The following is a 12,643-nucleotide window of genomic DNA, read 5'->3' on the forward strand; positions in this document are numbered from 1 at the left end:
CCAGTACGTCCGGCCAAGGTAGGGATGACACACGGTTTCGCTCCCATCATCATCAGCGAGTCGACATGGGGTAGAACAGCTGTGCGTGTATCCCGTAGAAATTCAAGCCCGAGGATAAGCTTGAAATCGTCCATTACCACAACCGAAAGATTGGTCTTTCCTTCATAAGCACCAACCTTAATCTGCACAGACTTGGCTACACCGGCAATGGGTTGTGCAGCCGAGTTGATCGCCTTCACACGCCCAACTCCCTTCTCCAGCACGAGCCCGAGTCTCGCCACTTCGGCGCTCGCAAGGTAGTTGTGAGAGGCTCCAGTGTCGATCATGGCTCGAATCGGCTTGCCATGAATCTTCACATCAACGAACATCAACCCTTTCTTCCTAGGAATCCGGGGCTGAACTTCTTCTTCTTTCAGTTCCGGCTGTTCCACAGTAAGAGCCGGGACAGTCTTTTTCGCAAGGGGTGGCACAACTCTCTTCGCCGCCACCATAGAGACTGTGTTGCACCATTGGGATACGGCCCCCAAGTTGTCCTCATCCTCCTCCGTGTCTTTCTCACCACCTGCCTCTGCTTGTGGCTCCACACTCTTTGAGGATGACGCATTGTCGGCAAAGGTCGTTGCCAATGCATTCAACACCCGTCTCTTCGGGCAATCCCGATACCCATGCGGACCATCGCAGAAGAAACACCCTCTCCTCCTCTCGGGTGCTCCCTGCTTGTTCTCTTGGGGCCTGTTCCTGTCTGAACCGCCCTGCGAGCCATTCTGAGCGTGGGGTTTCTGGTCTCCCCCACCTCTGTTGAAGATATTCCTGAACGATTTCATCCCATTCGACTTATTCTGTGCAGGACCAGGCGTCGCCTGCCTATCCTTCCGAGTCTCTTGGTTGAAATCTGCCAGGCGTTCGGCCGCGATGATAGCCGAACTCAAATCAGTCACTCGTTGCCTCTGCAACTCGTTTCTCGCCCACTGTTTCAAGCCTTCCATGAAAGTGAACAGCTTGTCTGCCTCCGACATGTCTCGGATGTTCAGCATCAGCGCTGAGAAAGCTTTGACATATTCCCGCACGGAACCTGTATGTTCAAGCTTTCGCAATGCCCTCCTGGCATTGTACTCCACATTCTCGGGGAAGAACTGCTCTCTGATCGCCTCCCGTAGAAGAGCCCACGTGTCGAGCTGTATTTGATGAGCCTGGATTTCCGCAAACTTGGTCCGCCACCACAGCTTTGCGTCACCAGTCAGGTACATGGTCGCAGTCGCAACCTTCCTTGCCTCGTCCCGCACGTCTGCCGCAAGGAAGTACTGTTCCATGTCAAAGAGGAAGTTCTCGACCTCCTTCGCATCACGCTCACCGCTATAGGCCTTCGGTTCTGGTATTCGAAGCCTAGCACCGGGGTCGTGAGCAACCATAGGCGTGCTACCCACTGCACGCTGGAGCAGTCCAATCTGAATGGACATCTGCTCCATGTCACGCCGCATATCGGCAATGCTGTCGTTTCCGAATACGCCAGCCATCTCCTGAATCACGTGCCGACACTCGTCCAACTCCGAATTCAGCACCGTGATCTCAGATTCTAGAGAAGAGACCTTCGTCTCCAATTCCACCAACCGGGAGTGTCCGTCCTCCGGGTTCTCAGCTCTCTCGCTGGTTGAAGCTGCGGCATGTCGCGGGCTTTCCGGATCTTGCCCCGATGCCCTCGCAACAGTAGCGGTCCGCCTCGGCCCCATCGTGGCACGAGGCTCTGATACCACCTCTCACGAGGCGCCTATCACACAACGCGTCGTGTGGCTAGTAGTCCGCTGACTACGTCCGCCAATACCTCCGCTCGGCACTAATGCAGCGCGCCGAATATATCAGAGTCGGGAGGAACAATCACAAAACAGTAAATTGCGCACGCGGATTCAGAAAACCAAATTGCATTGAACTGAAAATGCGTATACAATGATCAACGATGCTAGAGCAAGGGGTTCGCCTTGAGGGGGACTCCAACACGTCACTAAACCAAGCTTCTTGAACTCATTCCCCCCTATAATAGGCTTAAAAAAATAAATCCTATTGCCTACACTAGACACTAGGAAAGCTGAAATTTGCAACTCAAGAGGCGTAACGTCCCCTTGAGGAATCTAAACAACATAAAGCAAATAACAAAGCAATAACAAAGCAATAAAAGGCCTACACCTAAGACTCTAACACAGTTGGGTGTCCGTCGTCTGTCGATGAAGGCTGAGTGGTCGGCCATGTAGAACGGTTGAGTGGCCGAAGTGCGCGTCACGGGGGCCTAGTGTGCGGGCAGCCCGTGACACCGCGACCCCGAAATCAGTAGCATGTGGGTGGCCAAAGTCAGAAATCCCGACATGCAAGGCTCCCGCTCGGGAGCTGGGTATGCTTTTGGGTGCGCTTGCTAGTAGCCCGTTGCCTGCGAAAGTGGAGGCGTCGGGAAGCAGCCGACGATTGCCCAAATAAGCTAGTCGCTCCGGTCCCTAGGTTTGTGCTCGGTTCCCAAGTCATGTTTCGTCCCGAATCTTCGTGCCTATCGGGGCATGCTTGGGCGTGCTTGCTGCCGTTCACCTGCCGAGACGCTTGAATGCGTCGTGGGATGGCGATCATTGCATACGTAATGGGCCCGTGTGTGGTTATTGGCGTGTATGGGCATGTTGGATCCCTGCTCGGGCAGTGACAACATCCCCTATGAGTTTAAGCATATCAATAAGCGGAGGAAAAGAAACTTACAAGGATTCCCCTAGTAACAACGAGCAAACCGGGAATAGCCCAACTTGAGAATCGGGCGGCTTCCCTGTCGGAATTGTAGTCTAGAGAAGCGTCCTCAGCGGCGGACCGGGCCCAAGTCCCCTGGAAAGGGGCGTCGGAGAGGGTGAGAGCGCCGTCGTGCCTGGACCCTGTCGCACCACGAGGCGTTGTCAGCGAGTTGGGTTGTTTGGGAATGCAACCCTAATCGGGCTGTAAATTATGTCCGTGGCTAAATACGGGCAAGAGATAGATAGCGAACAAGTACCGTGAGGGATGAAAAGGACTTTGAAAAGAGAGTCAAAGAGTGCTTGAAATTGTCGAGAGAGAAGCGGATGGGGGCCAGCGATGTGCCCTGGTCGGATGTGGAACGGCGAGAGCCGATCCGTCGATCGACTCGGGGTGCGGACCAGCGCGAATTGAGGCGGCGGCCAAAGCCCGGGCAGTCGATATACCCGCGGAATGCCGTCGCCCCGATAGCGGCGTACAGTGGGCGCCTCCGGCGTGCTTCGACAATTGCGCACTCCTGGTGCTGGCCAGCGGGGTCCCTATTCAACCCATCTTGAAAGACGAACCAGGGAGTCTGAGATGTGTGAGAGTCAACGGGCGAGCAAATCCGTAAGGCGTAAGGAAGCTGACCGGCGTGATTTCCCCCGAGGGGTGCAACGCCGACCGACCTTGATCTTCTGAGAAGGGTTCGAGTGAGCATACTTGTCGGGACCCGAAAGATGGTGAACTATGCCTGAGCGCGGCGAAGCCAGAGGAAACTCTGGTGGAAGCCCGCAGCAATACTGACGTGCAAATCGTTCGTCTGACTTGGGTATAGGGGATAAAGACTAATCAAACCATCTAGTAGCTGATTCCCTCTAAAGTTTCCCTCAGGATAGCTGGAGCTCGAGCGCGAGTTCTATCGGGTAAAGCCAATGATTAGAGGCATCGGGGGGGGGGGGGAGGGGCAATGCCCTCGACCTATTCTCAAACGTTAAATAAGTAGGATGGCACGGTTGCTCTGTTGAGCCGTGCCAGGGAATCGAGAGCTCCAAGTGGGCCATTTTTTATCAGTAGAACTGGCGATGCAGGATGAACCGAAAGCCGAGTTACGGTACCCAACTGCGCGCTAACCTATATCCCACAAAGGGTGTTGGTCAATTAAGATAGCAGGACGGTGGTCATGGAAGTCAAAATCCGCTAAGGAGTGTGTAACAACTCACCTGCCGAATCAACTAGTCCCAAAAATGGATGGCGTTCATGCGCGCGACCTATACTCGACCGTCGGGGCAAGGCCCAGGCCCCGATGAGTAGGAGGGCGCGGCGATCGTGGCGGTCGCTAGGTTGGAAGGCCGAAGATAGGAAAGGTTCCATATGAACGACACTTGCACATGAGTTAGTCAATCCTAAGGGTCGGGGGAAGCCCGACAGACAGTGCGTTCAGCGCGTGCTCCAAGAGGGAATCGGGTTAAATTTCCTGAACTGGGACGCGGCAGTTGACGGCAACGTTAGGGAGTCCAGAGACATCGGCAGGGGCCGGCCCAGGCGCGCGCGCTCGTCGGCAGTGTAGAGGCTCGAGGCGCTCACGCACTTTGGCAGTGGTTGGCAAGGCCTGCGCACACGCCCATCTACTGCCGTCTGCCTGCTCGCGGGCGGGAGACTGCAGGGGTCTGCCCAGGCCTGCCCGCACGTCGGTAGTGGCCGGGCAGGTGCGCGCGCAGGCCAACAAGGGCTGCCTGCACGGGCGCCCGTCTGCTGCCGTCTGCCTGCGCACGCATGTCGGCACTATCCCCACAGGCGCGCTCGTAAGTCGACAGCAGAGGCTTTAGGCGCGCGCACACGTCGGCAACAGAGCCTCCAGGCGCCCCCGCGCAGGTCGGCAGGGGCTTCCTGCATAGGCGCCCGCCTACTGACGTCTGTCTGAGTGCACGCGTCGTCAGTGTGTGCACAGGCGCGCGCGCACATTGATAACAGAGGCTCCAGGCGCACGCGCGCATGTCGGTAGTGGTCGGCCAGGTCGCGTGTGCTGCCGTCCTCCTACACGCGCGCACGTCAGCAGGGGCTGCCTACACCATCTGCTTTCGTCTGCCTGCACCCGCGCACATCAGCAGGCGTTGTCTGCACTGTCTGCTGCCATCGGCCTGTGGGCGCTGGCGCGTCTGCTGCCGTCCGGCACTGCTCTCGTGGCCGTCGCCTTCGATCACTTCCGACGATGACATTAGAATGTAAAGACATCTTGCCCACGACTTATTTGTCAGGTCTCGAGACATCCCGAAGCTTGTTTGTCCGATGTTGATGATTGTGGGAAGACAATTGAAAGTGCATTCCGGAAAAACATCGATGTTGCTCCATCTGATAACTTGCACGGAAGTGCTCGTGAAGACGCACTGCTTATGTATACATAATGATTTTATTGGAAAACAAGGAATTTGAAAGTGCACCCTCCAATTTTTTCCGAATCTTTTTCAAACTTTTTGGACGCATAATATGACCGATCGATAATAAAGTAAATATTTCGCGATAAGAATATGTGAATAAAAAATAAAAATATTATTCCACATATTTCTCTCACTTGTCGAATGTGTCTTCATATTTTTTTCAATTTTTTTCTTTTATTTATTATTTTTTTAATAATTAAATAAATATTTTCATAACTTAAAAATAAATTATTTGAAGAAAAATGAATTAATCATGTGATTTTAGGGTGACATGCAAATTTTCATGCAAAAATACGGTAAAATGATTCAAAAATGGCAAAAAAGTGCCTTCCTCATCTTTTTCAATGTCTAGTCGTGTCACAAAGCTTTTTTTTTAAGCCTATTATAGGGGGAGGAGGGTGTTTGAGGGGGGTCTCGGCGCTGGGGACGGGCAGGGGCAAGGCGGCCACCCCGCAGCCCCTAAGCCTTGGCCGCCCTCATGGCTTGGGTGTGGCTTGTGTTGGCCCTATTTTGGCGGCAAGAGTCCAGCGAGCTTTTCCGGCGGGGCGCTCGAGCGGGAATCTATGGTGTTGCGTGCGGCCGATGCCCATTTGTATCGTGTGCGCCGAACGCCATCACGTCAGCAACGGCAAATCGTTGGGGGTGAGCTTCGATTGCGATTTGCTAAAACATGGCCAACACGAGCTCCGTCCAAGCAAGGTTGGTCGGCCTCCCCTCGCATAAGCGGACCGATGTGGGTGTTTTCGGGATCCGACGGTCGGGGGTGCTTGTCGCCGCTTGTGGCTTGCAACGCTGAAATTAGTAGCTTGTGGTGGGCAAACGTCGACAATCCCAGCTTGCAAGGCTCCCGCTCGGGAGCTGGGGTATGCTTTTGAGTGCGCTTGCTAGTAGCCCGTCGCCTGCGGAAGTGGAGGCGTTGAGGGGCAGGCGACGACGGTCCGCACAAGCAAGCCGCTCAGGTCCCTAGGTTTGTGCTCCTCGGTTCCCAACTCGTGTTTCATCCCGAATCTTTGTGCCTACCGGGGCGTGTTTGGGCGTGCTTGCTGCAGTTCGCCTGCCGCGACGCTTGAAAGCGTCGTGGGACGGCGGGCGTTGGTTTGTGTACTCGGGCATTGCGTACGTAATGGGCGCGTGAGTGGTGATTGGCGTGTCTTGGCATGTTGGATCCCTGCTCGGGTTACGACAACTGTTAGGAAATAGATCGGGTCAAGATGCACAACAGCTGGAATATGAAGGCGATAAAAGACACGAATTTGTTAACCCAGTTCAGATATAAATCCTACGTCTGGGGGCGATACCAAGCTAGGAGAAAACACTCAAAAAGGAGGAAAATTTAGGAGTACAACACACACCAGTATGTAAGTCTTCACCACATGTGAAAGACAACACTCACTCTCGTCTAACTCTTTCTTTTCTCTCTACTCTGCTTTTCAAAACAATGCCAATAAGAGTAGTATTTATAGCCATGACTTATCCTTTTCCAACTCAACTTGGGATTTCTAAGTTGAATCGGGTTATCCTTCTCCAACTCAACTTGGGATTTCTAAGTTGAATTGGGTTATCCTTCTCCTTCTCCAAATCAATCTTCACAACTTAACAATCTCCCACTTGAAGATTGATTAGCTTTTCTCCACTTCTTTCTTGGTACCGCCGGGTTTGTCCACTCTAGTCATCAAGGCTAGTCGAAGCCGTACACAGCTTCAACTTCTCCATAGCAACCGCCTTGGTCAGCATGTCCGCAGGGTTCTTTTCTCCTTGGATCTTCTCCAACTGCAGTGCCTTCTTCTCCAGAAGTTGTCGGATGAAATGGTATTCAATCTCGATGTGCTTTGTCCGCGAATGGAACGCGGGATTCTTTGCTAGATGGATCGCACTCTGGCTATCGCTATGAAGAATCACATCTGCCTGAGGTTTCCCTAATTCACCAAGAAGTGTTGCAGCCAAATGAGCTCCTTAGCCGCCTCAGTAACTGCCACGTACTCAGCTTCCGTTGTGGACAGTGTGACAACCTTCTGCAGCTTTGAGACCCAGGATACGGCTGTACCGTCATATGTGAACACGTACCCTGTAGTGCTCCTCCTTCTGTCATAGTCACTCCCTGCAAAATCAGCGTCAACAAACCCAAACAAGGTAAGCTTGCCCTTACCAAACACCAATGCTCGGTCCTTAGTACCCCTTAGGTACCTAAAAATCCATTTCACAGCTTCCCAGTGCATCACTCCTGGATTGCTCATAAAACGGCTAACTACTCCCACTGCATGTGCTATATCCGGTCGAGTACAGATCATAGCATACATCAGGCTCCCAATTACTGAGGCATACGGTGTGACTCTCATCTTTGCACGTTCGGAGTCAGTCTGGGCGAATCACTGTTGGATAGTTTGAACTGATTTCCCAATGGCGTTCCAATCGGTTTTGCATTTTCCATCTTGAATCTGCTCCATATGCGCTGATTCCTCTTCCTTTTCTTCAACGAGTTCAATTTCAAAATCATAGTAATTCTCAGGCGGTGAGGGAAGTTCGTTAGCAGCTTGGTTAAGGGTATAGGTCTGTTGCTGATTTCTAGAGATTCTCTGATCGTCATCACCTTGTTGTTGATCAGGTTGATTCATTTTGAGCACTTGCTCCTCATTCTTCTTAATAAGCATAGCAAATGGGTTGGGGAAAAGGGAATAAGAGCAACACATTGGAGGGGAGCCTCCTTTGCTACCCCCTCACAATGCCCAACAATATCATCATCTCTCAATTCCTCAACAATAGAATTTAACTCATGCACATTATACATACTTGATGCATTTCTATCACAAACCACAGGCATATTATCAATAGTATCATTACCAACAGTTAATATCTCATCATTATGAACATGTAAATTAATATCGTTGATAGCAAAAGATTGGGGTTCAGCATTCGGTACCTGGGTATACGAACATTCACCTCTCTCAGTCCGTCTGCTACTCTTTTCTGCCTTTCCATCAAGTGCTTTGGTAGGTGTGTTGGTAGCTTCTTTCCCTTTTTTTTCCTTGCCTTTCTTCGTTGCAGCAGTAGGCTCCTTCCTCTCCTCATTTCAACGACGAGGTGCTGGTTTCGGGTTGTTCCCTTTGGAGTAGCATTCCAAGTCCTGGTGGCCAACATGTTTACATAAAGTGCAGCATTCCGGCACTTGTTCATACTCGACTTTCTGTACAATCGAAATACCATTGATTTGGATATCAAATTTCTGAATGAGCGGTGTAAGCAGATCGATTTCAATGCAGACTCTTGCTTTTGAAAGCTTGGACTGGTTGAAAGTGAAGTCATCAATTTGCAGTGGTGTTCCAATCATACTAGCAACTGCATAAAGAGCATCTTTATGGAATAAGTGAGCTGGGAGTTCGGGGAAGCTAACCCAGATTGGAACAACAGAGGATTCTTGAGCAGGAGTAAATGTCGGGGTCCATTTGAATACCCGCATCGGATATCCTTGTATGTACCAAATTCGTCTTAACCAGAGACGTGAGAAATCTGTTTCATTTGACATGGATATGAGAACATGCTTAGCATTGATCATACTAACCGTAAAAGCACCATGGATTCCAAGCCCAGCCACCAGTCGGTGAAGGTTGCGATATTGCGGTGCTCCATATGAGAATTTACCAACAAGAGCAAAACGATAGGCCGCTACAAATGAAAGTGTCTCAGTATCAGAGAAAATGAGAGTCTGTCGCCCCTCAAGTGTGGCTTGCTTCCCAACGTTCGCTGGAGTCGAGTTGGCAAGAAAATACTTGTGCAGGTCCGCCGCAGTAGAGACACGGGTGCGGTGTAGAGAGGGGTTTGCGAGTGCTTCAGCAAATGATTTGGTAGATGGTGGAGGTGTTTGTGCTTCAGCAACTGAGGGTTGCTTCTTGTCAGACGAGCGAGTTGACTCAGCTGAGTTGACTCAGCCCAATGAAGCTTTGAGTGTAGGAAAGTCAATCGTGTTAGGGGCCATCACTGTCTTCCCTTAGCCCACTATTGATAACAGCATCAACAATGACTTGAATGGGGCTCAAGTCAGTAAACAAATGAATTATCTCCATGGCATGCTTAACAATTCGAACTGCCATGAGCTTCTTCCCATTGTTCCTCCCATGCATCATCAGGGAGTTGGTCAACCTCTCAACAATTGGGCATTGAGCCTTCCTGAATCGCTTTGCTTGGTACCTCCCAGCTGTGTGAGGCATCTATGTTGGATGCTTGGCTCCCGTAGCAGTGATGTAGTCTTCCACTGAGATATCACTAATCTGAACTTCATCGTAGGACCAGCGGTTGAAAAGCAACACAGCGTTGTGAACCTTTTCTCCCTCGTTTACGGCAGGTACTATCGCCATATCTTCTGGTTCACTGGTAAGCTACGACGGCATCGGCCTCTTGCGTGAAGCTGCTGAATGAATGGAGAATGTGACTGTCGGTTTAGGGTTTACGGTTTAGGGTTTTTTGTTTTTTTAGTCAAAACACCCCAAGGTGGGGGATGCTTATCGGGGTCCCCATCCCATCTTCATTAAAAAATAAATAACAGATGTCTTACAAAATATTTAAGAAACCAGAGGAGTACTACTCCTTAACATTGTGAAACAGAATATATTTAAAAGTTTCTAAGTGGTTGTAGTGGTTGTAGTGATCCAGTGCGTGCAACGATGTCTGTATTTTCGTGGCGGGGTTGGAGAAGCAAAGAACTGTTCTCCTTCCTCGATCTCAGACGGATTAAGGTTCAACGAGCAAACTGGATCCTGGATCTTCACTGGCCGTGGGCTACCTGGGTTAACCCGTTTCTTCCTCCTTTGGATTTCCACCCCCCCAATAAGAGTATACACAGCACCAATAACCAAATTATCGGAAGGCAAATTAGTCTCCACAATGTTTTCCACAAAACTAACAACAAGATTATCTGCAGGCAAATCACCCATTTTTCCAGCCTCACAGGGAATATTAACTTCATCAGCAAGAACAGAAAGTTCATTGACGCTAGTCATAGTTTCAGTTTGGTGCTCAGTATGGTACCTGGTGTCCTTAGCAGGCTGAAGTTGTTCTGGTTGGTCCCTCGTCTTTGAACTCTCACCAACTTCCTGAACAACTGCTTTGCCCCGCTCCACTTCCACAGCAGCCCTCTTCCTCTGCTTCCGAGGAGGTGGCTTGGGAGCATCGCCTTTTAAATAACAGTCTGAATCCCGGTGTCCAACATGTTTGCATAAGGAGCAGAAGTTTGGGATATCCTCGTACGCAATACGCTGAACAATAGTTGCCCCACAAATCTGGATTTGAAAATCCTCAAGGCGTGGTTTGAGAAGATCCAATTCAATGGATGCCCTTGCCTTGGAGAGCTTGGACTGATTGAGTGTGGCATCGTCAATCTGCAGAGGAGTTCCAATCATGCTCGCCACCGTGAATAGAACTTCCTTGCGGAACAGATGTGCTGGCAGCTCCGGGAAACTAACCCAAACCGGTACAATTGATGACTCTTGAGACGGAGTGAAAGTAGGAGTCCACTTGAAGATGCGCATCAGGTACCCCTGGATATACCAAATGCGCCGCAACCACAGACGAGTATAATCTACTTCACAAGATAAGGAAACTAAGACATGTCTGTTGTTCAGCATACTAACCGTGAATTTATTTTTTTATGCCAGTTCCCGTGATCAGTTTGTGCAGCATGCTGTACGAGTGTGCTCCATGCGAAAATTTTCCGACGAGCGCGAATCTGATTGGAGCTGCAAGGATTTCGGTCTCGGCTTCTGTAAACTGCAATGTTGGACCATTGTCTCCTGTTAAAACTGTTCCGAAAGAGGCCGGTGGCGAGTCCGTAGGGAAATATTTGTGATGTGCCGATTTTGCAGTTTTCGAGGCCTTTGGAGGCGCCACAACTTCAGCAAATGATTTCTTCGGAAGGATCGGCGTCGGGATCGAGGAAGCAGGCTGTTGGATTTGTTGGGTTGATTGGGTTGACCGAGTCAACTCGGTCAACAGCTGGTGGAGGAGCTTCTGGCCGTTCTCCGGTGGCTGTTTCTGACCGGACGGTTGGCTGCGCCTTGACAGGCGAGGCCAATGGTGGTGGTCCGCCATTGAAACGACGTCGGACGGCGGAGATACGGCGGCCCGATCGTTGGCGACGGCGCACGGACGGGAATTGTAAGATCTCTTCACTCTGGCCATGAAATTGGGCGAGCCTAGTTTCAAACAACTCGCACTGAGAAGAGGATTCGAACGCTGGTGGTCCTCGACCGTGGGTCGCCCTGACGACGGCGAATCGACGGCGGAGGCTAGCGGCGGTCGAGGTCGAAGCCCATCTTCATGCGTGGAGGAATCGTGAAATTGATGGAGAGGAATTGTAGAGCTCGTCAAGGCGAGCAAAATGGTGTATGGTACGGCCGGCAACTTGCCGGAAAACGGCCGAAATTTTAGAGAGAAGTCGCCGGCGAATCAAGGGCGAAAATGGCGCGATTCAGGCAGCTTTGGAAGGCGCATCCGGCGGCGTCCGGAGTTCGATCACTGCACAACCAGCACCATTGTGACAGGTTTTACGAGACGCATCCAATGGTGGTGCGCGTGTGGCTTCACTCGTCGGTGGAAATTTCCAGCGACCGGCCGACGGCGGCGCGGCGGTGACGCCGCGGTGGAGGAGGAGGTGGGCTGTCTGTTGGAGGTGGTGGTGAGGCTGAACAAGTGGTGGTTTGGTCGTGGTTGGTAGTTAGGGTTAAGGGTTTAGGGTTTTTTTTTTTTTATAGATAAACACCTGAAGGTGGGGGAAACTTTTCGGGGTCTCCATCCCTTCTTCATTGAAAATAAATTGGACCGCATGGGGTACTCCTCTGTTTCATCACTCGAAATTTCAACGATGTATTTTTGACCAAGTATTCCGGTAACCTCTCTACGATGAAATCATTTCTAGGCAGTTTGTCCGGGGATGCCAGCTCCAGTAACAGCTGCTCAATCGAGTCTGCAGGGTTGCAATTGGTCAAGCAAGGTGGTTCACAGATCTTTAATGGTGTCGCATCACTAACCAAAGTCTCCACCTTATCTGAATTCTGTTGTAAAAGCATGGTCGCATTTCCCACTTATATCCAATTTCCTTCAGCCATTTTATTTTCCGAATTCTCCTCACCCATTTTTCCATCATCGTAGGTAGTGTTAGCGATAAAACAGACACAATGTTATCATGCACAACCACGTGGTTCTCACCCACAACAAGATTATCGGCAGGCTCGTGTGCTGACCAGTTAGCATTATCAACATGCATTTCATTTTCCATATTCGAGTCATAGTTAACATCCGACGTCTCGATATCAGCAATATCAGTACCACGTTTATCACTATCAACATCATCATTAGAGGGATTAGTAGGGTACCTGCTTGATTCACCTCTCTCAAATGCCTTGGCTGTCTCAATCGCAACCTGTTCCTTTGCTACTGCTTTGTCCCGCCCGACCTCTTCAGCAACTTTCTTTCCTTTCATTTTC

General features: G+C 50.7%; 1 pseudogene; it reads left to right on the forward strand.

Moving 5' to 3' along the window:
* Positions 1–3,319: 3,319 nt before the first annotated feature.
* Positions 3,320–4,066, forward strand: LOC148788006 (25S ribosomal RNA; annotated as a pseudogene; the record flags this gene model as incomplete).
* Positions 4,067–12,643: the final 8,577 nt, after the last annotated feature.

Source organism: Sesamum indicum, linkage group LG5 (assembly GCF_026168435.1).
Source record: "Sesamum indicum cultivar Baizhima isolate 11 linkage group LG5, ASM2616843v1, whole genome shotgun sequence".
Lineage (NCBI taxonomy): Eukaryota > Viridiplantae > Streptophyta > Magnoliopsida > Lamiales > Pedaliaceae > Sesamum > Sesamum indicum.